Here is a 26,959-nt window from a genome sequence, read left to right as displayed (position 1 = left end):
TGCTAACATGATGAAACTGAGGTTATCATACTTTGGACACATCATGAGAAGACATGATTCATTAGAAAATACAATAATGCTGGGAAAACAGAGGGGAGTAGAAGAAGATGAAGACCAAACAAGATATCGATTGATTCCATAAAGGAAGCCACAGACCTGAACTTACAAGATCTGAACAAGGTGGCTCACAGATGCTCTTGGTGGTCGCTGATTCATAGGGTCACCATAAGTCATAATCGATTTGAAGGCACATAACAACAAAAATAATAATTTACAACCATAGTGTGAAATCAGATACATATCAAGACATAGTATGAATAAATATTTATATAAGCATGAATGTCAACGATGTTTCTTATATACACAATCTGTAAAAATATCTATAATGCCATCCTATTCATGTTTATTCAGAAGCAAGTCCCAGTGTATTCAATGCACAGGACTGCAATTCAGTGATAAGGAATTTCACTCACCCAATCCAAAATTCAGAATCATAGCAGTTTAAGCTGTTTTGCAACTATTTTATACTTATTTTATGGTTATTGGATTTTAAATGGCTTTATTTCTTGTTGTGAGCTGCCTTGTTTGTTTCCAATCCTACCTCACAGGCCTGTTGTAAATTGTTGAGCCCCAGCTCTCTCAGGAGGATCAGGGAGGGAAGTCGGTCGACCCTCAACTTCCTCAGATACAGCAGTGGGGGGGGGAATCAGAGGTAGACGAGGCTTTCGAGGACAATGAGGGAGGGGTGTAGGTGACAGTCTGCCAGTTCCCACAGGCAGTTCTCCCGCCGATGAGGGAGGGGGTGTCGGTGACAGTCTGCCAGTTCTCCACAGACAGTTCTCCCGCCAAAGAAGGCCTCACTCCACCTACACACACCCCAACAGAGCTGTTGGGGGATGACCTCACGCGCGCACTGTGATGTTCCTGCTTATATTGTAAATATGGTAAGTGGAGTGAAAGAGGAGGAGGGAGTACATGAGCAGTAGAATGCTGGATGATTGGCTGAGCGTTTGAATGGCTGGGAGTATAAATGGAAGAATGACAGTTGAATCTTGGAGGTGGTGAATTGAGAGGTGTTTGAGAGGTGGAGGTGGTGTTTAGTGGTGAATTAAGAGGTGGTGTTTGAGAGTGAGTCAGGGTTCTGAGGCAATTAGTAAGAAGTTAAGTACCTAACAGAATATAGATGAAACCATACGTTTGTGAAACATTCCTTAAGTAATCTCGTTATTTCTGATATTAAATAAATACTTGTTTGGTTTACCAAAGGCCTGATCCTTGGCTGGGGGAATATACAGACCAGAAGGGAGGGCATGGTAATTACCAAGGCTGAACAGAAACTGTATCTAATGGTGGCAGCGGTGGAGAGATTGTAACAAGTCACGTATCCAGAGCAACCCAGAGTTGTATGCTTTAAATATAAAGATACGAGGGGGTTGGGAACAGCATAGGCACACAGTCACAAAGTAACAAGCTATAGAGAGACTTAGGCAAAGTCTCTGGGAGTTTGGGTTACAGAAAGTGACTGGTGGTGCTGCCTAGCAGTGGGATCTAGGGAGATCTGTGCTAGAGCTGTAAAGGGTAAGAATAAACCTGACGTTCCTGTCTGCTGGTAGCCCCAAGTGAGAGCTTCACAGGTGGTGCTGGGGAAGGACATCACATGTGGTGGCTGTAGTGGTGGGATACGAACAATAGAGAGTCCCTAAAAGTGGTGTGGCTAAAAGAAATAACAAACAAAGATTACTTGTGAGAGTGACTGGCAAAGAGTGTGTGTCAAAGTGTGAGTGAACTCCTAAAAACATGGCTGAATGTATAAAGATGAAAAGAGAGGAACTGGTGGAGAAGTGCATAACATTCAATTTACCTCATGAGGGTAAAGGGGTAGATGAATTGCGAGTAGCATTGATAGCATTCGCATCTGTCCAACAAAAACAACCTGTCAGGGAAGAGACCGCAGAAGGGTACTCAAGCAATCCCGCTTTTATAGAGTATTTAAGAGAGAAGTTAAGATGGGAACGTGAGGAAAAAGATAAGGATAGAGAGGAAAAAGATAAAGATAGAGAGATTGCAATGGAGAGAATGAGAATGGATACTGAAAGAATGAGAGTGGATGCTGAAATACAGGTGGAAAAGTTAAAATTTGAAAGAGAGAAGTTTCATTCTGATGAAACAAGAAAGGACAGAAATGAAGCAAAGATAAAGGTTACACCAAAAGACTTTGCAGTGTATGAGCCTGGTCAAGATCCACAAATTTACCTCAACACCTTCGAAAAGGCAGCTCAGATGTGGGGGATACCGGAGGATAAATATATGCAATATTTATCAACTCTAATCATAGGGGAATTGGCAGAGGTATACCAATATTTCCCCTCAGACAGGCCCATCACATATGCCGAGTTTAAAGAGGCAGTGTACAAAAGATTCAGACTGGGACCTGACTATTTCAGGAAGTTATTTCGAAACTGCCAGATCCAGGCAGGAAGGTCTTTTGTTGAACTGGGAGCAAAATTGGTGGACATATTTGGAAAGTGGATGGGAAGTGCCAAAGCTCAATCAGTAGAAGAGGTGAAAAGCCTCATGATACTGGATCAATTATACCACCAGTTGCCACCAGAAATAAGGCTCCTTGTCAAAGACCGTTCCCCTAAATCTGTTCAAGAGGCAGCAGAGTTGGCAGATCACTTTGCCTCAAATAGAACTGGCTGGGTGAGCAAAACATCAAGAGAGTTTAAACCCAGACCATATAATGGTGGCAGAAAGGATGTGGTACCACAGCGAGTGAGTCCTCCAATAAAGTCTGATGGGCACAGGACACCCCAGAGTGGATCTGTGTACCCCAAAATGGAGGAGAAATTATGTTATAAATGTGGTAGACCGGGGCACCTACGTTTTCAATGTGAGGTTGCCAACCCCATTGGTAATCCTGCTCAGGGAAGGGCAGTGAAAACAGAACCAAGGGAGTTAGAAACGAAGAAGGTTCAGTTCTGCCAGAAAAACTGGACAAATGTAAAAGACTTTGATACGAGTCTGAGGGAAGAAGTGTGTGTTCAAGGGGCAAATTATTGGGCATTGCTTGATACTGGTGCTGCTCAGACGTTACTGAGGCCAGATTTGATAAAATCTGAGGAAATATTACCGCAGGAAACTGTGACAATCCAAAGAGTGAGGGGTGAACCAGAGAGCATACTCATGGCCCTGATAAAATTGAGGTGGAGAGGAAGGGAGGAGATATGTCAAGTAGGTGTTAATGCCCAACAACAAGAACCAGTGATACTGGGAAGAGATGTTATGGGGGCACAAGGAAAAATATATGTGGTAACCAGACAACAACTTGGCAAAGCAACAGAAGCCATTTCAACAGAGACTGAAGAAAACAGGGTGGAACCTGTTTTTGAGCCTGAGGTCACCATAGCAACCCTTAGCAGGCCTGCGGAGAGAGATACATGGTTTTGAATGGTCTCTGACACAGAGACACAAAGGTTCAGGGAGGAGCTGAAAAATGATAGCTAGATTGCTAGAGGTAGCCCATGATGTCCCATGTTCAGGGCATCTTGGAATAAAGAAGACCAAGAAAAGATTGGCTGAACACTATTGTTGGCCAAACATTTCTGAAGATGTCAAACAATATTGTTCATCAAGTATGGTATGTCATAAAGTGGGAAAAAGTGGGGTAAAAACAAAAACTCCACTGAGATTTCCTATTCCATTGGTATGCTATGTTGTGAAAGAAACCTCACCCATTTGGTACCTTTATGGGGGGAAGGAATTTGCAAATGCACCACCTACATCTTTGGTTAAAAACTACATTAGTCACATGCACCAGCTCCACCCCCCCGACTCCCCGCCTGGCACTTCAAACACTTTCCCGTCTCCTGAAGCCGAGCCGGCACCTATTGAGCCTGTACTGTCAAATGGGCCAGCAGAGTCTCTCCCCCCCTCACCCCATGCGAGACACCACGAGAAGCAGGTCAGCCAGAAGGTGGAACTCTGGAGGAGTCAGAGATTATGAGCGAAGACCTTCCTTACTTAAGGGTGCTAAGTCAACTTTCTTCACATGCTGCAGAGTATGCCTAGGTAGCTTAGTTAGGGATAGTAGTGAGTAAGCATAGTTAAGTCTGTGAAGCGCACTACTTTTGATGTAACCGTTACTTTAATAAAACAACAATTAATTCCAGTCTTGCCTCTATCTCGTGTCTTGCACTCTGGGCAGGACATAAATATTCCATATACACACACACTAGAGATGTAAAAATACATACACCCCATGTAATAGTTTATTGTCAAAACCAGCTGGCCATTGAATAATTTTTTTAAAAAAAAAGTTAGTTTCCTGCCAAATAAAAGCAGTGACACCTAAGTTAGCCCTGCCTAATTGCTTTAAAAAAAGGATTGGAGTGGAAGAGAAAGATTTACATCACAATCTTCTATGTTCACTTAAAATTCCCATTGGTTTTCAGCATAATCCTCACCATGTCTACTCAAAAGTAAGTCCTACTGAATTCAATAAACTTCCAGGTATGTGGAATTAGCATTGCAGCTTTACTCCCAGAAAAGCTTCATATTGGGAAGGTTTTCAAAACAGGTTATACGATAAGTAAGATGCCCTCTTCAACAGTCCAGTAAAATTTAGACTTGTTTGACTCCTTAATTAGAAAAATATGCCATTTTTTGCAAGTAATTTAAAAAACCTGCATGCACACTTTTGTTATTATTATAACTAAAATTGTTTACTGTGTATGCCCACCAAGATCCTGCTGTGATCTTCTGTTGTAATACAATCCTATACATGCTTACTCAGAAGCAAGTCTCAATCCTGTACAGAGAAAGTACTTTTTATGCTGCTGAAAGCTATGAATTTACTGAGTTCCTGATGTGAGACAAGCAGGAAAAGGAAATTATTCTCAGAACTTGAAATGGGGTTTAGGTATTGCTAGGGGTCAACAAATCTTGTCAATCACAACCCTGACTTCACTTACTGGCTTAAAAACCTAAAAGGGCAGGGATTAGAGCAGCCGGCACTAACAGAAGTTGGGGAGTGGTGATGTTTTGGTTTATATCTTTTGAACCAGACCATCTAGAAACTTATTTTTTTTTAAAATTGAAGCTAAGAGTCCGGAGATTATGGTGACTCACCCGGAGAGGACCCCTCAAAACCAGAGTGTTCATGCAAAAACCAGACACCTGGCAACCCTAGTTTGCTTTTATATTAATGTATTAGTAGTAAACATTTTTGAGTTAAGACAGTTGCATGTGCTTCACTACAAGTTCAATTTATTTCAGGATAACTGGGTTCTGAAAAACGGAAGTTTGAGAACTGCCTGGAATTCAGTTTTTTTAAAGATGAGATGCAGGCTGCAGACTTTGCCATTCTGATACTTTGCTAATATAGTCTCTTTAACCTGTACAAAATTTATGGTATGATTTAGGGACTCTGAAAGAATTGCCCACCCAGAAATAATTCATGCATTTGAATTGCTGGGTTCATTTTAAAAAAAAAAAGCAGTCGTGATGTATCATTGATTATAACATTTGTGAATGTTATTAGTGGTTGAGCTGGGGGAAATGTATTAATAACTCTGTCATTAAATGAAATAAATTGATATCTTTCAGGTTTTAGCCTTCTGTGTTATGTTAAAATCCAACTTTATATCTTTGTTAAACAATACCTGATATGTAACTAAACACTATTTTCCTCTTCTATAGAAGATTTATGTAACTTTAAAGTTGACAATGAAGACATTGAACTTGTCAAGGTTTATCAATACCTTGGCACCGTCTTTAACCAAAATGGAGACAATAGTCAAGAAATCAGAAGAAGGCTAGGACTGGGGAGGGCAGCTATGAGAGAACTAGAAAAGGTCCTCTAATGCAAAGATGTATCACTGAACACTAAAGTCAGGATCATTCAGGCCATGGTATTCCCGAGCTCTATGTATGGATGTGAAAGTTGGACAGTGAAAAAAGCGGATAAGAGAAAATGTGTTGGAGGAGAGTTTTGTGCATACCATGGACCATGAAAAAAACAAATAATTGGGTGTTAGAACAAATTAAACCATCACTAGACGCTAAAATGATGAAACTGAGGTTATCGTACTTTGGACACATAATGAGAAGACATGATTCACTAGAAAAGGCAATAATGCTGGGAAAAACAGAAGGGAGTAGAAAAAGAGGAAGGCCAAACAAGAGATGGATTGATTCCATAAAGGAAGTCACAGACCTGAAGTTACAAGATCTGAACAAGGTGGCTCATGACAGACGCTATTGGAGGTCGCTGATTCATAGGGTCGCTATAAGTCGTAATCGACTTGAAGGCACAGAACAACGACATTTTCCTCTTCCACTTCCATTCTAAATCTTCATTGGTAGTAGCTCTTCCATATATTCAAGATAAAATATTTTGAACTCCCACTTTGGTTTATAGTTGCCTAGATGACACTGTGGTTACCAGAGTTTTCTTCTGTGTACTATGTACAAGAATATTTTGTTTACTACTCAAAGCTATTATGTCCAACTTGCTTTTAATTGGAAACGCCATTTATCCAATATCCATGCCTCAAAAAATAGTTATGTAAGCCACCCTGAGAATGTTGCTATTTGGTAGCATATAAATGTGGTAAATAAATGACAGTGTACATTGCAATCTCTGTTCTACTGCAATGTCATAATGCTTTGCTCCTTATGAGTGTGGTGATATTTTGATCAATGAAACTAAAGTGACCACCTTCCTTTGCCTAATACGAAGAGTAAGTTTACTATACCTGGGTGGGTATTTTCTGGCTTTGAAAACCAGATATGCATTGTCTGATAAACCAGTTTATTTACAACATTTTCTTATCTCACCCTGTTTGCTTCAGATTCTGTTTTATTCTTCCATCATCACCAATTGATTTTGTTTCCATGAATGTGTTTTTTAAGTTACTACTGCACTACTCTTTTATTTCGCATTTAGTTAAAAAAGGAAAATCTGACCACACTTACTGAAGTATGTGTGTGTTATTTTAAAAAGAAAAATCTATCTTGCTACTCCTTCTCATAGGATTTAAACTTTTTTCCATCCCTAGTTTTTTTTCTTTTTTGCTTGTGTAAGTGTGCTGTGAATCTCAAGTATGTCAGCTCTCATTTTCAAGCTGTGATGCAGTGCACTCAAAATCTATCATCACTTGTCGACCTGACCATGTCAGCAGCAAAGCAAAGCAACTCTTGAAAAGCAACCACATGATACTTAAATAATATACTCAGTTGCAAGCATCATGGAATGTATTAAAGTATCAAAATTCAGCCAACCAGAAGATTAGCCATGGAATTTGTCTTTGATAAGAAATATCCATTTTTAAAGTATGGGTTTCATATGGTGAAGATTGTCTTAAAAAGAACACTTGCTGCTCTGTCAAAATATACCACTGGTTCTATATAGATGTGAATTTGTATAGAAAATATTAATGATCACAGCACAGGGGGACTGAGATCATGCCTCCATCCCATGCCCCTGACTTCTATATCTAAGGTGCCCTTTACACTCATCTGATCCATTACCTGTAAAAATCGAGGGTGCATCCATGTCGACTGTTATGCAAATAGCAACCTGAACATGTGCAGGTCAGAGATAGGATGAGCGGGTGCAATCCTGTTTTTTATTTCCCACGAATGTGTCTGTCTCCACACAGGGCTGTAGGGAGGGTGTGTAAATATTGTTCATCCTTGATTTGTCAAGGTGTGTCTCATGACCATTATTTCTACTATGCAGTTCAGTGAAGCCATTCATGAGATCCACATGGAATCTGATCTTGTGAAGGAGTATGTGCCTCCATACTCTGTCAACATGTGCCCAGTAAGCCTCAATAATGAGGGCTACCAAGTGTATGTTGTTTGCCCAGCCAACATGAATGTGATGTACCTATCAGTTCATATATTCATATATGTTACTCATAATGCAAACCGGTATCTGCTAGCACAACAGAACTTTGCCTTCCTTTTCTTCCCCTCTAGCGCCCCCCATCACTTCCAGAGGGTCGAGTTACTCTCCATAGCAGATTTTGGAGGTATGTGGGGGGGGAGGGTGGAGAAAAGTCCCATTGCAGAAGTGGTTGGACACCATTGGATGTTGCCCTTATGTATAGGCCTGCTTGATGATGATGGCTGGATAAAACAGGACCTGTGGGAAGTATACAGATTTCAGACTAGCATATTACAGTCTGCTATTCTGTTTACCCATTTGTCTTAGAATTGGGGCTTCAGTTAGTTTAGTAGTGGTGGTGGCCTATCAATCAAAACTGGCGCCAGACTTCAGTGGGCACCCAGTATGGTGCCACCAATGGGTACCTTCAGCCACACCAATCTCCTCTTCCCACAATGTGGCTGTGTTTTTTATTTTTCTCCTGACACTATTGCCACAGTGGATCTACATGATCTATAAAATCTATGGGCTGGCGCATTGCATTTTAGGTAAATTAGAGTTGCAGGTGGCCGCGGTAGATGGGAGTGAACATGGCTCTATTCAGAAGCAGCACCGTCACCCACCCACCACTAAAATGGCTAACCGGGGGTCTGGCAAAGAAGGCAGTAAGTTGGTTGGGCCAGTGAGGGGCACTTCTAAACCATTCATCAGTGCTGGTGCTGGGTCTCCTATCAGTACTTGTATTTAAGGAATAATGCATGTTATGGTGGCATGGCATGTTATGGTGGCATGGAGTTTGCTGTGAAATATGGGTTGAATGAATATTTATGTGTAAACATGATTTGCCAGAGTGAAATCACTTAACTTCCCAATTAATGTTTGTACAATAAAACATGTACATTTACTCTTTAGATTATTTCATGGACTGGACAAATACATTGTTACTTAGTGAGGATCTAGTTCAGAAAAGTCTTTCCCCCTCATGTTCTATAATCAAGCCGTTCAGTTTTGTGGTTTGTAGAAGCAGGCCTTTCTGTTGCAGGCTGCAGCCATCCAATAGTCATGCTTGTGTATGGAAATGTTGTGTGGACTGGGAGGGAATGGTGCTACTATCCTTCTTGAACTATCCCCAAGGTTCTCTTCCATCATGTTTTAAGCCAGGAGAGTGCTTTGTTGTTGTCAACCCTATGGGCTGAGGACCAAATTTTAATTCACAATTTAAAGTTTTAAAGTGACTTTGCCAAATAAACCTTGCAGGTCTAGTTACTAGCTATAAAACAGGGGTAGCCAACATAGTGCCCTCCAGCATGGCCAATGGTCAAGGGGTGATAGGAGCTGTAGTCCAGCAATATCTGGGGGGAACCACATTGGCTACCTCGGCAGTATAGAAGAAATTTCTCAAACTCCAGTTTTATGCTTTGTGAGTGTTCCAGCGTAAAGTATTTTCATATGCCCTATTGATTACCTATTTATGCCCCCCCTTCCATCCTCCAGGTCAGCATTACCCTTGCACAGCAAGACTGTCTCCTGTGAGGGCATGTTACTCTAATTAAGCAGCCACATTCTTACATGGTCAAATAATTCTGCGGTTTGCATAGAAAGCTGACTAGTTTCCCTGTTATTCCTTGCCAAATTCATTGTGGGGTCTGTATTCATTCTTTGTCTTCTCCGGTAATGCCGGCAGTAATAGGCAGTTCTGTGCTTGAACTACTGTGACTATTGTACATTAAAACACTAGTTTCCTTTATTTCTAAATATAATTGTTCTAAGGATGCCTGTAAAAATGAGTAGTCTGCATTTTAGTGTGAAGTGTTTTTGTTTTGCTCTGCTGAGGGAACACTAATTACCAGCATACTAATAAATGTTGAAAGAAACGCAGCTTGTGTACTTGGATGTTGTAATGTTCTTTTCTGTTTGAATATAGAACTCAATATGATGATTTGTAGTAAAGATAATGAGTTTAGTAGAATAAGGCATTGCAGCTGGATAAGTTTTCCTAGTGGTGTACACTATTTTAGTTTTGTTGTGCATAGGCAATGTATTACCTGCATTTTTTCTATTTCCCATTATCAAAAAGGTCCAATCTATATATGAAATAAGCTGAAGGGTTGACAGAAGCTAACTTAACATTGTGCAAAGCTCTCAAGTCTGAATAATGATGTTTTATTTTTATACATATAGTACATTGACATTCTTCTTTTGACAGCAACAATAGCGAAGTATGCTGTTGAGTCTGCTGTTCGTTTGGAGTAGTTGCTGTAAACATTTTTATATGCCAGCCTAAGAGCAGAGTTCACTAACGTTCTTCAGCAACAAAGGTCTTTAACTGCCTTGTGGTATTGTTTGCTTTAGTGTAGGGTTAACCTTGATTTCTCAAGTGTAAAGGCTGCTGTGAAGTTATAGTAAATATTCACTTTATGTGTAGTGTCTTCGTTTTGTTGTCATTTGGGGGTACGGTAATGCTTGACACTGTAGAGTATTCTGTTTTGTATTGTACTTTGGTTATCAAATCAATCATCCCAAAACTTCTCTGAGCCAAAATTGTATGATCCTGACAGTGGCTAACACTGCCAGGAGACATTCAATTTCATACTGCTAATTTACATTATAAGCACAATGCAAACGTGGAACATTAATGCTCACAACATGTGTGTCTGTGTTGTTTGGAGAACATCAGTATCTGGGATTGTGTACTAGCCAGATGTGCAAGAGCAATAAAGTGCCACAACACCAGAGGATGGATTAAACCTGACCATAACTTTTATAGGTTACATTATCTTCATTATCTGGCATAGGTCAAGGATCTGTCTGTCTGCTGGGCAACCATTAGGCAGCACAGACCATTTCTTGTGGGTCCTGCCAGCAATCTGGGTACATGGCAACCTACTCCAGTGGTGTCCGCCCCCGCCCCCATGAACTTGGGGCCCAGGCAATAAGGAGCCAGCCAGTACACCCTTGGAGATTATTTGGCTTAGTATCCAGTTCCCTCCCTGGCCAGGTTGTGTCAAATTCAATAATAAAAGACTATAACTACAACAGAAGATGCACTTTAGCAATGAGGAAGGCAAAATTGCAGCTGTGACTAAAAGTTTTTCCCTGCTCTGTTAATTGGTGACTAATTTCCATTCACTGCACATACAAGTTAAATACAAGGAGGGTGGGTGGGGAAGTAGGCAATGGTGCCAAAGCTGCTGCGCAGGTTGGCTTAAATGGCCTAGGCATATACCAGCGGGAGGAAGTTTTCTTCCAGTCTATGCCTGAAGCCCCACCCACCAGTATCAACCAACTTCTTTGATTGGCACATACACGTCCAGCCTGGATAATGGTACAATAGTACCAGCTGATTGGAACCTAAGCTTGCTCCATCCACACCATGCAGAGAAAGAGGATTCATGTGCAGTGGCAGACAGTCAGGGATTATTAGAATTCATTCTTTTTGACAATATTCAGAAACTGGTTCCATCAGTCATCTCAAACCAACTTTTGTCTCAGATAGATGACCAACATCATCTGCATAGAGTAAAACAGAAATCACTGGCCTGAGGTTTAGTAGTAGGAGTAAATAATAATGTATTAGATTGCGATCCTGCCATTCTTCACAGGTATAAATGTCACTCTACAAAGTGTAGAATGTTATGAGTATATGGAAATCATTATTACTTAGTCTTGTCCATCTTTCCCAGGTGAGGAACCTCTGGCCCTCCAGATGTTGCTAAACTACAGTTCCCATCATCCTTGCCCATTCACCATGCTAGCTAGGGCTGATGGGAGTTTAGGTTCAGCAACATCTGGAGGGCCAAAGTTTCCCCACTCCTAATCTGTTCTCATTCAATCCTATCCATGTTTACTGAGAAATAAGTCCCACTGAGTTAGATATAATGTGCTACCAGCTGCATAGGATTTCAGCCTTGGTCAAATGCAGTGTTTGTCTGTGGAAACAGTGCATCAGAAATAATAGACTTGGTATATACTGTTAGGAAAAGCCTCCTTTCTCATTTAGGAAAGGAGTTCCTTGATCTAGACATGTACTTATTTAGCATCTAACTATATGCTCAGGTGGCTTACACATATTATAATCTAAAAAATGATTTAAAAAGTAATAGAAATCTTTACTAATATATAAGCACCCAGAAAGAATTTGAATTACTCAAAGCTTAAATTACTATTTAAGGGATGGGACAGATCACCTCTTGTGAAATGTCCTTCTCCAGTCCCTGGCTCACAATTATGAGAGCTTTGCTGTAGATCAGCAGTACTCAAACTGTGGTCCATGGACCACCAGTAGTCTGCAAGGTTCATTCAGGTAGTCTGAGGCATGTCTGTTTTAAAAAAAAATCATACAGAATCTAGCACAGCACATTACAATTGCTACAACAAGTAGAAAAAGTGGTCCACCAAGACCCTCACCAATTTTCAAGTGGTTCATGGGGGGGGGAGTTTAAAAACCACTGCTGTAGATGATTTTGCTTCCATTCTGGTTGGATAAAGAGTAAAAAGGTAAAGGTGTCCTCGCACTTATAGTGTGAGTCGTTTCTGACTCTTAGGGTGACATCTTGCGACATTTACTAGGCAGACCGTATATATGGGGTGGGATTGCCAGTTCCTTCCCCGGCCTTTCTTTACCCCCCAGCGTATGCCGGGTACTCGTTTTACTGACCACGGATGGATGGAAGGCTGAGTGGACCTCGACCCCTTTTACCGGAGATTCGACTTCCTCCTTCCGTTGGAATCGAACTCCGGCCGTGAGCAGAGCTTCGGCTGCGTTACCGCCGCTTACCACTCTGTGATACAGAGTAGGGCCTTTAAAATAATTTCATCAGTTTAGTATACTCATATGGGGATACATGTTTGCTTAAGAAATGCAGGTCCAGTTCTTGATTAGATGTAGACAAAAACCTCTCTAGTATCTGCTTGAAAATTTCAAGTTAGCAAAGAAACCTTCACTGTTTAAGTTAAAACCATTTATTTCGTTTGAAGAAATGCAGTTTTGTGGATCTACAGCATAAGGTGACTGTTGTATCGTACTCAGAGTTAATTAAGTGCTGTTTTGAGAATTCAGGTTTATTGATTTTACAGTGGCTAGTGTCAACTTTAATAAACCCTACTCTAATAATTAGGTTAATTCAAAAAGTAGTAGCACCTTCCAGGGGAACAGAATATACCTTAGTATGCTATGGCAAAAAAAGGTGATGACTTAGAACTATTGAAGTGGCTTGTGGGCCTAATTTGAATTAGTTCAAGGTGGTATTCACCTGCTCTCCTGACGGGGTTGCACTCCCCTTAAATGATCAAGCTTGCCATCTGGTGGTACCGACTGCCTCAGCCTTGTCACTGGATTCTCTGGCACATAGCACTTTATAGCGCCTATGTCCCTGCATGGACAGAGAGATCCTAGCCACAGTTATCCATGCTTTGGTAACCTCTAGATTAGATTTCTAGAATGAATTATATGTAGGGCTGTTTTTGAAGATTGCTTTGAAACTTCAGTTAGTTCAAAAACACTGCTGCTAAGCTACTAACTAGGACCATTTACAATAACAAAAACTATGTGGATTGCTGGTCCATTTTTGAGCACAATTTCTCTTAAAGCCCTAAACAGTTTAAGACACAGGAACCGAAGACCTCTTTTCCCCACGTGATCTGTGCAATCTGAACTGTACAGTCATAGTCAGGGGCTCTTCTTGCATGTCTAGCAGCTTTAAGAAGTTAGGCCAACTAGTGACCAGAGAGAGGACCTTCACACTTGTGCTCCATTTGTGGAATGCCCTCACCAGAGTGGGGTGGCCATGAGCTCTGCTTTACAAAGGACAGCACTCTGTTTTAAGTGCTGCCCAGCCCCAGTCCATTTTAAAGATAAAGAACTGTAAGAAGAGAGAGCAAGAGACTTGAGGTTGCTCATCAACGGTTAGCACCACCTGGGCAGCAGAGTGAGCAGGCACATGGGTCACCTGGCCATAGTCTTCCCTTTTACGGTGAGATGTATTGTCACTCTGTTTAATTATGGTCATTATTTCAAAATTTGTACTTGTATACATAAACTAGCATATGCAAATGCCATGCAAATTAGTATCCCTTTTATTATACATATCCTCTTTTTTGGTGGTGTGTAAATACCCATTCTGTCCCAGGGAGACTTCCCTAGCATCAAACCTGATGTTCATTTCAGCACCAGGCAAAATATTTTCCTATTTGTCCAGGCCTTCTAACATGTCATTGAAGTTTGATTTTCATTGACGGTGGTTTTATTGTAATTGACTTTTTTTCCCTTTTATGAACCACTCTGCTTTTGTCAACTGAAGAGGGGGCATATAAATAACTTGATATTGTGATTCATCTTGTAAGAGAAGCAATAGGTACTGATCTAATTAGCAACAAATCCAGTGATGGAGAATAAAACTTGCCAAGATATGACTTTTGGATACAGCACACTCTCTCTGTTTTTAAACAAGTGATTTTTTTGGGTATGAAATCTCTCTTGGAGCTGGGAGATGTACAAGTCAGTTGTATTCTTCCTCAGCGTCCTGGGAGTGGGGCATCAAGGCTTCAATAGCACTTCTTTGGCATTTTCTTTAAACTACTTAGAGGTTTTAGTTGATTAAGTGGTATATAAATATTGTCAAATAATATATATATATATATTCTTGGAGTCCTTTGCATTCTGTCCCATGCTCTCATACTTGACACCCCCCCTCCATTTTTCACTTTGCATATTGGCTAACACAACATTAATGATAGGGCTGATTTAAATCAACCTTTCAATCTTTCAGTGACTCTTCTTATCATTTTGGGGTATTTAAAAACATTAAGGGGGTAGAAGACTGTATCTCGGGGGTAGAACATCTGCTTTGCATGCAGAAGGTCCCAGGTTTGATTCCTAGCATTTCTCAGTAGGGCTTGGAGTTCTGGAGAGCTACTGCCAGTCAGTGTAGACAATACTGAACTAGATGGACCAATGGTCTGCCTCTGTATAAAACAGCTTCCTGTGTTCCTGTGTAAATAGTTGTGTCAATAAGATGTGGTCTGCCTTCCCATACTATATTCCATATGAATTTGCTATATTGTACTCAAATGTTTACTTGGGCAGGCATTCATGCTTTGTGGCATCTGTTAATCTAGTATTTATTTATTTATTTATTTATTTATTTATTTATTTATTTATTTATTTATTTGTTATTTCATTTCTGTCCCGCCCTTCCTCACAGCAGGAGCCCAGGGCGGCAAACAAAAGCACTAAAAACACTTTAAAACATCATAAAAACAGACATTAAAATACATTAAAACAAAACAACTTTAAAAAAAATTTAAAAAAAGAAGCTTTGAAGACTTTTTAAAAAAAAGGTTAAAAAACATATTGTTTAAAAAAAGGTTTAAAAATATATTAAAAAGCAATTCCAACACAGAAGCAGACTGGGATAAGGTCTCAACTTAAAAGGTTTGTTGAAAGAGGAAGGTCTTCAACAGGCGCCAAAAAGATAACAGAGATGGTGCCTGTCTAATATTTAAGAGTAGGGAATTTCACAGGGTAGGTGCTGCCACACCAAAGGTCCGTTTCCTATGTTGTGCAGAACGGACCTCCTGATAAGATGGTATCTGCAGGAGGCCCTCACCTGCAGAGCACAGAGATCGACTGGGTATATCAGGGATAAGATGGTCTTTTAGGTAACCTGGTCCCAAGCTGTGTTTTGTAGACCAAAACTAGAACCTTGAACTTGGCCCGGTGGCAAATGAGCAGCCAATGCAGTTCTTTCAGCAGCGGGGTGACATGTTGGCGATACCCTGCCCCAGGGAGCAGTCTCGCCGCTGCATTTTGCACCAGCTGCAGCTTCCGGACCAGCCTCAAGAGCATTAAAGTAATCCAGCCTTGAGGTTACCAGTGCATGGACAAAGTGGTCAGGCTATCCTGGTCCAGAAATGGACGCAGCTGTCTTACCAGCCGAAGCTGGTAAAAGTATGTACTGCAGAAGAGAAACAACTGTGTTTTCTCAACCAGAGACTAGTCTATGTTTGAGTGTGTCTCTTATTACCTATTTCATATGACGTAGAAGAGAGACTAGGTAGAGTATGGCTTTTGTTTTCTGAATAAAACTTCATTAAGTCTAAGAGGAATATTAAAAATGAGGACAATGGAGTAAAGGTGAACAAAGTGCATCTGACAGTAGCATAATTATATCTGTGGTGTGGCTTGATTCTGCTTATGCTCTAGTACATCTGCAAAAAAGTCTGACACTTTGTTAATCTCTTTTGTAATATAAAAAGGAATATATAATTTAAATTCAAAGAATCATAGGTTGGAAGGGGCTTTGTAGGTTATCCAAACCACGCAGACCTACAGAAAATGCAGAAAATACAGAGGTAGTCTACTCCTAAGAGATGGCTGTCCAGCCTCTGCTTGAAGACCATCAGCAAAAGAAAACCCACCATTGTTACCATCAAGACATTTGTCCTAATGTTCAACCAAAATCTACCCTCCTGTAACTTGAGCCTATTGGATCTTTGTCCTCTTCAGTGTGAATCCCTTTAGATATATATATATATATATATATATATATATATATATATATATATATATATATATTAAAATTCTGTTTTCTAAGGTACGGGGTGTCCATTCCAGTTTTGTGTTATCTCCACATTTTATATGAATTTCCTCTGCTCCTTCATCTAATTTATTTATGTTAAGTTAGTCCTGAGACACCTAACATGAAACCTCCCTCCAGTTTGAGGAACTGTTGATGAGCACTCTTTGAGTAGTTTCCAACCAGCTATGAATCCATCTGATGCAGAATTATAATCTGATTTTCTAACCAAAATATCTATCCATACAGGACTGTGTCAAATGCTTTTCTGAATTCAGGATAAACTATGTAACTGCATTCTCATCATCTATTAAGCTAGTAACCTAATTTTTTTTTAAAAAAATGGGTTCAGTATCTTTCCTGAAGAGTATGTACAGGCATGTAAGAAAACACTGTATATTAGCTGAATTGTATTTTTTATTATTAGGTTTGTTATCTTTATATATGTTGGAGCATATACTTTAAACACACCTGCAGACTATTTCATTAGTAATGGAGACTAGTGGTAGGCTATTTTAATGGTAACAATATTCTTGGTGTCCCTTATTAATCCTTAACTTGTATCCTGGGTCTTATTCCAATAGAGGATTTTGTTTTCAAAAACTCTGAATAAAGTATTAGAAGTTTGCCAGCAAATTTGGTTCTCTTGTTTATATGTGCAGACCTTCATCCAGTTTGTAAAACCTACTAGGTAGCTGTTCATCTATAAGACAAAAGAGATGATCATGTGGTATGAGCTTTAATAGATGGCTCTACTTTAGGAAGTGCTGGCCCATGGGCACATTTGCAAATGAGAGAAAATGTTGTGGGCAGCACACGAGCACACACACACACCACAACCTGTTATGTTGGTTACAATAGAATGCTTCCTTTAATCCTGATTTCACCAGGGGAGTCTTCATGAGCATGAAGAAAGGCCTCTGAGAGTGCATGTGAGCCTGCAGTTGCCACATTGGTGATGACCCCGGCTTTACTTTGTTAGATATGACAATGGGAATGCGAAACCAACATGATGAGGAAACTCTGTGTGTATTGTTCTGTCATGCCTATTTATCAGCTGGAACTCAGGGGAGATATGTGCAGCAACGCAGAGCTTGGAAAAGTTACTTTTTTTAACTACAACTCCCATCAGCCCATTCCAGTGGCCATGCTGGCTGGGGCTGATGGGACTTGTAGTTCAAAAAAGTAACTTTTCCAAGCTCTGACAGTGCTTCTATTTGCAGCTGTGGACTTCAACCTCCACTTTCAAGAGGGATGCCAACACCCCATTTTCACCTCTTTAATTGATTGCTTGAGGGGCTGCTACTGCTGTGCTTTCACTGGCTTCTATTTTTAGTAAGACCAATAAAATCTTAATAAAAAGCACCAGTTCTTTATTATGGTTAATCACAGAAACTGTCACTGTATCTGTAAGACCAGGGACATGTACATGGAGCCAATCTTGATTTGTTCCGTCTGGCAGAATGTTGATGTGAGCTTGTTTGTCCTCTTCTGATAATTTTCCTACTATTTTGATGCCACTGTGGTAAATTATAGTGAATTTTGTTGGAGTGAGTGTCCTGTGAATCAGGTGATTTCTCAGTATCTCCATGCAGTTGGGTACTAGAAGTGGTATCTCAGCAAACTGGAGCTGAATTTAAGTATTTTAAACTATGAATGAAACAAGGACACTTAGCAGGCTGAAAATATGATTATGTGGTATAGGAAGGGGGAACAACAGAATCCCCCTATTAGGTTTGTTGCAGTTCTGCATTTATAGTGGTGACCAGAACTTCTTTTGAAATTTTATATGGTAAGAAGCCTTCCTTTCAGGTTCATATCAATCATAATTAATCAGAGAGGTAAGCGGCGGTAATCCAGCCAAAGCTCTGCTCACGGCTGGAGTTCGATTCCAGTGGAAGGAGGAAGTCGAATCTCCGGTAAAAGGGGTCGAGGTCCACTCAGCCTTTCATCCATGCATGGTTGGTAAAATGAGTACCTGGCATATGCTGGGGGGTAAAGAAAGACCAGGGAAGGAACTGGCAAAACCACTCCATATATACGGTCTGCCTAGTAAAACGTCGCAAGCCGTCACCCTAAGAGTCGGAAACGACTCGCACTATAAGTGCGGGGACACCTTTACCTTTAAAGTACAGCAGTATGCTTTGAATTGGGGTGGGCAGATTTAAAGATTGGAACCCCCTTTTTTACTTGAACCCCAAGATCCACCAGACAGAGCCGGATGTAAAGTAGGGGGAGATCATACACTTATACTTAAGTTAGAGGGAAAGAAATAAGTTCATAGTTTCTGTCACTTTGAGGAGAGCCTTATTGTTGTTGCTTCTGTTATCCTTGGTGATCTACCAAAAAATGGCCCAGAGATCTACCAGTAGATCCAGCTCTATTTTCTGCTCAACCCTGTTTTACATAATGCTGATTTTGATGACTGCATGGAGGCTGCAATTAGCACACTTTGCAGCAATCTGCTATGTGATATGGGTTGGCTACTTATTGCAACAGGGATGGCCTTATGCAATTTAGTACTCTGTGGAAGTGATGCATACAATTTTCTCCATCTCCTGCTCCTCTGCCCACTGCATCAATTTGACAGTTACTTCTCACTCATCCTACTAGACCTTGAAATCTGATAAGCCTTAGGCTGAGACAAATATAATGTATATTCATAGTGCTGGCTTCGCATCTAAAATGGCTGACAAGCGTACCAACCAATTAAATGTTGGCTGAAGCCCATCACCCTTCTCAGGCTCACTGAGTCATTGCTGTCTACTGAGGAACATTATGTGCCTTAGATGGAGGTAGAACGACTTCTGTTACCAGGGATTTAACGGTAGGATTCTGTTAGTTCTTCTCAGCTACAGATGATGTGGTGGCAGGAGGGAATGAGAGCGGAAGCAGCATTTGGTGTGATGCCATGCACATGTGTCCGTTTACTTGTGAAGGCAGGCTCACAATAGGGCTGAAGAATGTGGTGTGAGCCACCTTTTATATCCACCTCTAGCCTCTATATCCAGTTTCCTGTGTTCCTATATTTTTTCTCAGTTCTTGGAAAAGTAATAATGCAAGTTCACTGCAGATTAAAATGCACTAGCTCTGTCTTTTCAGTTGTCTTTTGCACTGCAATATTGTCAACATAATAGGAATAAGCTCTTCTGTTTTCAGTGAAGAAGTAACTACATAGCAAGCTGCTTATGTTAAACCTTAACATATCCTAGTATTAACTCTCCTATTTAACAATGGGCAGGGAAAGGCAGAGTATGGCTGCTGATAATTGCATGGACCAGTGTGAGGCTATATAAAGACAGATAGACTGAACTCTTGCTCAGTTGTGTTTGGCAACTAGCTTCAACTGACAAGGCCCTTTTGGCCTTGGCAAAAGTTGTGCATTCCCTCCCTTGAACACCTGGGTAGCTTCTTCCACTTCTCTTAATGCTTGCTGGAGGTTGTACAGCCTTTCAGCTCCAGCTTCCAGGAACTGCATAATTCCATCAGCAGAGATTGCAGAACTTCTTTGGACATGCCCCTTTAGGGTTTGACCGGAAACTTGATAGCTCCATAGCTATTTCCCTTGAAACTGCCTTAGATAGCTACTTTTCTAAAGAAAAAGGGCTTCTTTGTTGAAATGACAACTGATTGTGGAGACTGATAGTCAGCTGAGCCCTAATGGCTAAATTGTGTATGTGTACACACACGCACACACACACACACAGAGGCTTTGAAGCACACCTATGTGGAATTCTATGGAGTAGAAGTTGAGAGTTTAATTTTTTGTGGGTTTTTTTTTGCATTTGGGAACAACATCAGGATTATCATTTAGTACTTTTTGAGAACAAGAAAAAAAAGATTTTGTGCCTTATATTAGTATTGGAGTAAAATGAAATAAATCAGTGATGATAATTAGGAATTGCATTATGCATAAGCTGTGTCAAGAAAGACACAGTGCTTGTAATGACAGAGAGGCAACTGGGAAATAGAAAAGCTAAAATAAAAGCTAGCATTCAATATTGCATTAACATTTCTTGACATGCTTCATCACTACTGGTTTAATTTATGAACAAAAATCCTGTTTAATTCTAGTTGGTGTATATACTGAAATTGTTTTCAGTTCATTTCATCATTTATTTGCCAATTAAAGATGAAATATTGATTAACTGTGTGGAATGAGAACTTTTAAATAGCTTACATTTACATTATCTATTAACTATACATATATGTACAATCCACAAATGAAGAGACTATGGCCATGATATTGGTATGATCTTGTCTGATATGCATGTAACACAAGTCTAGATACTATTTACATAATTTTGGGTCTGATCTATATATCTACGAAGTTGTGGTGGGAAAAATAATGAATTGAACTCCTACACATATTGTTGCATTGTATGCAAGCAGGGATGTTTCTGACTTCTCCTCATCTGAATTTCTCCCTGGATTTCAGAGTTTTAAATTACGTAACCTTAATGCAATCATAGGTATGAAGGTGAGATTATATAAACTACTGTATGTAGCCCAGAGAGAAAAGCATTCCTCCTCCCTACTCCCTGTGCAGCCTTCCCAGTCTCAAGGAAGACCAATGCAGCTGCTAATTATATTTTTTGAACCCTCTTTGTCCCTTTTTGGAAAGCAATTATTCACAAATTAATAAAGGTGTTCATAGCTATACTCTGTAGCTGGGCAGGTTCTCCAGAAACAGTTTTTTTGTCATGCCCACGGTTCAAAGATCCCAGGTGACACTTGCTACATTGAATTGAATACTTGCTACATATTGGGTGGTTGAGAATGTTACCATGTCCAGTTTTACTCCGCTCACACTTTATTATCTTTCCAAAGACAAATGGGTATGTAGGGGTCATATTAGATCCAAATTGTAACATCATTTCTGATTGGAAACTCTACTTTCAATCCTAGGGTTGATAAGTGAAAAGAAGAACTGGAGACAATAACACTTGATTTCTGAGTGTGCCACAGAAGACTTGTTAGAATTGAGACACAAATGAGCCTCTCTTTCTTAGAGAAACAATGAGCTAAGTTCTGCAGGAGATTTGTAGTTGTTTACTTATTGGGTTCCAGTTAGCTTGTGTCATTTATCTTATTTTATAGCCTTGAAAATCCTATTTGGGATGGGAAAGCAAGCTTCCAGCTTCACCTCAGACTAACACACACAGGCCACTTTCTGGCTCCAGGATGGGGGGGGAGGCTCCATCCAGGGGAAGGAGGAGGAGGGCCTCTCTCCTGAAAGAGTTCCCATAGCAATAGGACTACTCTGGACCTCATTTTTTGGCATAAATATGGGCCCATCAAGCGAACAAAGTAACTGGCTTGGCCAGAACTATCAACTTACGAAAGGAGCTAGCTTTACTAGCTCAGCAGTTTCTTCTACTAAAAACCACACGCATCATCTCTGCAGGCACAGAATTATAGGCTGGGAGGAGACTCACAGATATTATCCTCTCTATCTCACTATCGATCTCTCTATCAAACAAAAACCCACCCTTCCCAACAGCCATGGAAAGCTTTGGCAGCACACTAACCACACAACTTTTGAATCATCCATGTCACCATTCCCTAAGAGATTTCTATGTGTCTTAATAAGATGGATACATAAGGGTAATATCCTGGTAAGTGCAATTCTCTTGGCTGACATGGACACATGATCTTTATTTTGCATTAAATAGTTAAGCAAGACCCAGCTGAAATTATTTCCTTGCAATATATCAGTGATTTGCTGCTATAAATAGATTTTTCTGAGGCGTACCTTCATATTCCAACCCACATCTCTCAAAAGGTCCCAATGGTTTGTACATTCTTCTTGACATTTCCAGTGTTGGGTCTTATCTTTTTATCTCATTTCAGCTGTGAGAATGGTCACAAATGTCCTGGTAGCCCTGGTTGCTGCTTTGAATTTGCAGGGAGTATCTGCATTCATGGATGTGGGGCCTGCTGTTCAGACCTTGGTGCATTTAGCACTGTGATCTGAAAGGTGTATGGGGGGTTCTAAGTATGTTGGGTTGAACACACTTACACACTGTTAAGTGTTCTCATGTTGTTCCCACTCACAGGGGGCGGGTTAGAAACCCTCTTCAGACTTTGGTTCTAAATGTGAAAATATCTATAGAGCTGCCCCCATTGTAGGGGACATTGGGGGCAGGGCTTACATATGTCCCTCTGCTCTGTTTTAAGCCCTCATGGGTTCAGGCAAATACTTGAGCATGGCTTCTGTCTTCTACAAGCTGCAGGACATAAGTGTTGCCAACTTTCTGCCTCATCCTATCTCATCCAAATGCAAGGAAGTGTACAAGTTGTTCAAAGGACTCCTTGTTTTTACATAGGCCAATCTAAGATACCCTTGAAAAATGATAGCTTGTCCTTTCCCACCCATCTCCCTTTCAAGGTGTTCTGTTTGAGTTCAAAAGTATCTTTTTCTGTTGGCAGGTGCTCAGAAATTGGATTAAGAGGGTTTATCAGGTCACAAGGACCTGAGGAGAGCCTTGCAGGATCCGACCTAAAGTCCACCATCTTGTCCACCATCCTGCTTCCTCCAGTGCCCTAACAGATGCTTTCTGGGAAGCCCACAAACAGGACAAGACTGCAGTCACCCTCTCCTGCTATTGCTCCTTGGCATCTGGTATTCAGTGGAATATTGCCTCTGAATATGCAAGTTCCATCTAGTGATTACGATTAAAAGACATTGATAGATTGGGATAAGATTTGTCTAAGGCAGATGTTGCTGAGCTGCAACTCCCATCAGCCCCAGCAAGCATGGCCAATTGAACAGAGATGATGGGTAATTCAGCAACATCTGGAGGGACAAAGGAACCCCACTCCTGCTCTAAGGTTTCTGAATGGAGAACTGCTATCTATCACCATATAGAAGAAGTCTGGAAAACAATGACATGGCGTCCAGTGCATACCTATGAAATACTATAAACATCTGTGCTATCAGACACAAGGGAGATTACTTTTTTGGCAGTGCCCCCACATTTTTGGAACTTTGTCCCAATTGAGATTCAACAGGCCCTGTCATTGCAGTCCTTTAAGCAGGTACTGAAAAACCTTTATGTGGTCTCTGATTTATTGGACTGAGTGCTATTTTAATGTTATCACTAGCTGCCTCTCTCTCTAATTTTATTGTGTTTGTGTGTTTAACTTTTATGATTTTTATATGGTTATAAATGTGTTTTATATATGTGTTTTATTTATATAGAATTGTAAGCATGTTTCCTAAAAGTGGGATATAAATTTATTGTATGGTTTTTCTGAGGCTGGAGTTCGGAGAGGAGTGTTGCAAAGATTGCTTACTACCCAGTCTGGTATCTAGCATACTGGGACCCACCTTAAAGATGTACTGATCTTCTACATCTTAAAAGGGAAGACTGACCCACTTTGGCATAGCTGGAGAAATGTAAATTTGTCTTGCTTCTGAATTCCCATTCTTAGTTTTTTTTTCCTGGCATTATAGGCTAGGTATAGTCTTGGGGATATTCTTATTTCTTGTCCGCTGTATGTTGTCTCTTTCAAAGCAGTCAGTAGCTTTTTAAATAGCAGTTTTACTGTCTATCAGTGCTTCCTAGGGCAGCTTTTGTGCCCTAAGGTCTGTTTGTGGCCTTCAGATCTTTTGGTTCAGGGCTACATGCCATGGGAAATTCTTTTCCATTTTCAGGCATGGCTTGGTGTCCATAGGAACCCCTTTGCTTGATGCCTGAGCTTGCCTCTGACCAAGAGGAGGTGCTTTCCCAAAAGTGAAGGCTGCCGTGCCTTGGTACTAGAGAAAGCAGAAATTCATAGGTAACTCAAATTTACCTTTTCCTCACCTCGAATGCTATGACTCTCTTTCCTTCTACAACTTGCCAAAGATCTCAGCACTTGTAATAAGCTCTTGTGAATATGATATTTCATCTTCAAAGGGAGCCTCTCTCCTGTGACAGATGATGTAATGTAATCTCCAGGTAGTTAACAGGAAAAGTTACGTTTCCATCCTTTGTAGACATGCTTTGAGTCAGCTCTGTTTTCCCTGTATGAAATGAAAGGGTCACTGAAGAGATGAACTGATAATTTTTTGTTGGTGCTTTGAGGTGGTTTTTAACTGACAAATATGTACAAAAAGCATATTTTGAGAGTGCCAGAAGCAGCATGTTTTGAATCATAGAATAGTAGAGTTGGAAGAGGCCTATGAGGCCATCAAGTCCAACCCCCTGCTCAGTGCAGGAATCCAAATCAAAGCATTCACGACAGATGGATGTCCAGCTGCCTCTTGAATGCCTCCAGTGTCGGAGAGCCCACTATCTTTCTAGGTAATTGGTTCCATTGTCGTATGGCTCTAACAGTTAGAAAGTTTTTCCTGATGTCAAGTCGAAATCTGGCTTCCTGCAACTTGAGCCCATTATTCCGTGTCCTGCACTCTGGGACGATCAAGAAGAGATCCCGGCCCTCCTCTATGTGACAACCTTTCATGTACTTGAAGAGTGCTATCATATCTCCCCTCAGTCTTCTCTTCTCCAGACTAAACATGCCCAGTTCTTTCAGTCTCTCCTCATAGGGCTTTGTTTCCAGTCCCCTGATCATCCTTGTTGCCCTCCTCTGAACCTGTTCCAGTTTGTCTGCATCCTTCTTGAAGTGCGGAGACCAGAACTGGACACAGTATTCAAGATGAGGCCTTACCAGTGCTGAATAGAGGGGAGCTAATACTTCACGTGATTTGGAAACTATACTTCTGTTAATGCAGCCTAATACAGCATTTGCTTTTTTTGCAGCCACATCACACTGTTGGCTCATATTCAGCTTGTGATCAATGACAATTCCAAGATCCTTCTCACATGTTGTATTGCTGAGCCAAGTATCCCCCATCTTATAACTGTGCATTTGGTTTCTTTTTCCTAAGTGTAGAACTTTGCATTTATCCCTGTTGAATTTCATTCTGTTGTTTTCAGCCCAATGCTCCAGCCTATCAAGGTACCTTTGAAGAGAATGCTTAGTTGGAATTTGAGCTTTGTAGTTATATAAAAATGGCAAATCTGTCAATGTCAGCAATAGCTTATACAATTATATTGAATATCATTGACCAAGAGAAGTGAGGCTTTGAGATAAGAAATGAAATTTTGCTCTGTGTGTGTTCAGGACTTATTTCTGTTTTAGGTTCTTATACCAACTTTTTACTGCATCTCTTTGATATTTGTTTAAAGGCGAAGATGCCAAATTTATCATTATTTGATATGCATCTTGAGGTTTATGTCTTGTATCCAATAGTGGCTTTGTACAAGGAGAAAGCACTTATACTTACTCAAGGCAGGGCACCTGATTTTCACCTTTCCCTCTTATCCACTGAAACTCTCCATACCTCATGAAAAGCTGCTGCTGAGTGTTGGGGAAATCCTTTTTATTGGTATGGGATAGGTACAAGAAGTTACATTCCAGCCATGCAAAAGCCAGATGCTTTTTATATACACACATCTTCATCCAAAAGGAAGCAGGTGGCATCACAGTTCAAGGATACTTTCCCGTCAGGCCAAAGCAATTAAGGAGAGCGTGGAGCAAGGATGGTAAGGGGTGAGGCCTAGGGAGGAAGGTATGACCAAGGGAGAGTCCCAAGGGCCAATGAGAGAGGCCTGGAGGGCTGCATTCGATCTTTGGGACTGAGGTTCCCCACCCCTGCTGTAGCACTTCAGTCAGAATGTGAAGAAATGGCCAAACTGGCTTCCAGCAGCATAACCAGCACCACTGCAGTAGGGGTGCATGTATGTGTATTTGTTAGATTTCAACAAGATGGTCATGGCAAATGGCACATCTCCATTCACATTTTATTTATTTATTTATTGCATTAATGTCCCACCCTTTCTTTCGAAGGAGCCCAGAGTGGCAAACACATCAACACAACATTTTAACAATAACAAAAGCAATCTAAAAACAGTTACAGATATAGTCTTATAACACAGCCAAACTGTTTTTCCTTGCTGCATTTCAATTCTGTTTTGCAAATCCCAGTGTCCAGCTGCTCCACTGTGTCTACCTGGTTTCCTTGCCAATCTGCTCCGCCCTGCTCACCCCTGGCATCACAGGGAACGAAGATGCTGGAGAGGAGGGGTCTTCTCTGGTGGGAAGGATATAGCAGCTGCCATGGCAAAAGCCTCCCAGAACAGGGCCTGACCACAGAGGAGGAAGTAGGGACACAACACCGCGGGGCAAGTGTCAGGCTACAGGCTAGGGTGGGCGAAAAATCTGCTTGATTCTGACTGTGCATGTGGGAGGCTTGGAATAAATGGATATTCACTCATGGCAGCCTGTAGCCTGTTGCTTTCTCCACAGTATGGCAGCTCCTCTTCTTGTTCTTCTTGCTTCTCTGTGTTCTGGCCTCCTCCTTCTCCATGGTGCTGGGGGTGAATGGGGCACAGCAGATCAGTGGTGGTGGTGGTGGGAAAAAACCCCTCCCTAGTTATGTGTTCCTACCCAAAATCATTCTTCCATCCAATGATCTGTGGGTTTCTAAAAACTGTCA

General features: G+C 40.8%; 1 protein-coding gene across 7 annotated transcripts in view; it reads left to right on the top strand.

The window, feature by feature from the left end:
• Positions 1 to 26,959, top strand: part of GALNT13 (polypeptide N-acetylgalactosaminyltransferase 13) — a 419,256-nt gene that overhangs the window by 99,892 nt on the left and 292,405 nt on the right. The window contains exons 1-2 of one of the 7 annotated variants that reach the window (XM_061608766.1): positions 8,022 to 8,039; positions 22,903 to 23,511. The exons of 5 other annotated variants lie outside the window; for them this stretch is intronic. The gene's annotated coding sequence lies outside the window, so the exon portion shown is untranslated. Of the gene's footprint in view, positions 1 to 8,021; positions 8,040 to 22,902; positions 23,512 to 26,959 lie in introns of those variants that run through there. One more of the 7 variants, XM_061608765.1, reaches the window with a different exon arrangement.

The sequence above is a fragment of the Rhineura floridana genome, chromosome 2, assembly GCF_030035675.1.
Source record: "Rhineura floridana isolate rRhiFlo1 chromosome 2, rRhiFlo1.hap2, whole genome shotgun sequence".
Taxonomy (NCBI): Eukaryota; Metazoa; Chordata; class Lepidosauria; order Squamata; family Rhineuridae; genus Rhineura; species Rhineura floridana.
Note: the sequence above shows the minus strand (reverse complement) of the source record. Positions and strands in the feature narration are given on the sequence as shown.